Genomic DNA, 1,370 nt, shown 5'->3' with positions numbered 1-1,370 from the left:
ACCCCTCCTTGGTCTTCCACATGTCGGAGGTGCCGTGGGCCACCAGCCAACCCAGCCAGGACCGCCACCCCGCACGCAGTTTGCCAGCACCTTCTGTTGATGCCACGTCAAGACTCCATCTCAAATCGGTCACTTCCCCTCCCCAACCCGACTCTTTTCCCCGCCACTGGTCTTTGCCCTCCATCCTCGCTGCATCCTGAAGCCGGCGTGACTACTGCTCAAACTGTGAGCGAGCTCATGTCACTTGTCTGCTTAAACACCCCGCCATGATTTCCATGTGCACTTAGGGTATATAAAACCTAGACACCTCGCAGCAGCTTCCTGACCAGCCTTTGTGGCCTGTCCCCGAGGACTTCTTCACCTCACCTCAGGCCACTTCTATGCGTTCGTTTTGAATCGTCCTTCAAGCTTAGCTCATTCCACCTCGGGAGAATGAGCTAAGCTTGGGGCCTTTGCACTTACTGTGCCCTCTGCCTGGATTGTTCTCCCGTCTGATCTTCCCAGGGCAAGTTCCTTTAAATCCCATAGGTCTCAGTGGGAAAGGCCCCTCCACAGAGACCCATGCAGAAACACTCTGCTAAAAACAGGTCATCGCTCTGCAATGTTCCTCTATTTCAGCTCAGCGACTGTTTCCTTCAGAAAGCCCAATTTATGATTATTTTTTATCTATTTCACTTTTACTGCAATATGACATATAGTAAAATGCACTAATTTTAAGTATCTAGCTGGATGAATTTTTACATAGCTATATCTGTATCACTTTTACCCAGATCGAGACACAGGAGATCACTACAATTCCAGATTTCCTGAATCCTCACCAAGTCAGCCTCCACAGGCCCTTCCTCTCCTGTCCCCAGAAGTAGCCACTATGCTGACTTCTCTCATCCATCGATTCGTTCTGCTTTTCTTTGACATCATGGGAATGTCACCACATGGCGTGTACTCTACGTGCCGGCTTCTTCCACTCAATAGAACTTTGAAAGATTCATCACTTAGTTGTGCAGAATAATTTGTTCTTTTCTTATGACTGTGCGACATTCCATCGTGTGATTATAACACAGCTTATTTCTTCATTCTGTTTTAGGTGGACATTTGCACTGTTAACAATTTGTGGCTATTATGAATAAAACCGTTGGGTAGGCATGTTTCACTTTCACAGATTATATCCATAGTTTTCTTTTTATTCTTCACTTTGATTTTTGTCTCTCCCAGTAGAATGAAGTTCCGTGAGGACTAGGACCAGTCTATCTTTAAACTCCTCACATCTGGCATGTGAGCCTCGCACATTTCAGGCACTCGGTTAATATTTGTTGAACTAACAAGTTTTAGATTCTGCTCTTCAGTTTCTGTTTCCTCATTTTATTTATGAC

The sequence above is a fragment of the Pteropus vampyrus genome, unplaced genomic scaffold (assembly GCF_000151845.1).
Source record: "Pteropus vampyrus isolate Shadow unplaced genomic scaffold, Pvam_2.0 Scaffold114, whole genome shotgun sequence".
NCBI lineage: Eukaryota > Metazoa > Chordata > Mammalia > Chiroptera > Pteropodidae > Pteropus > Pteropus vampyrus.
Note: the sequence above shows the minus strand (reverse complement) of the source record.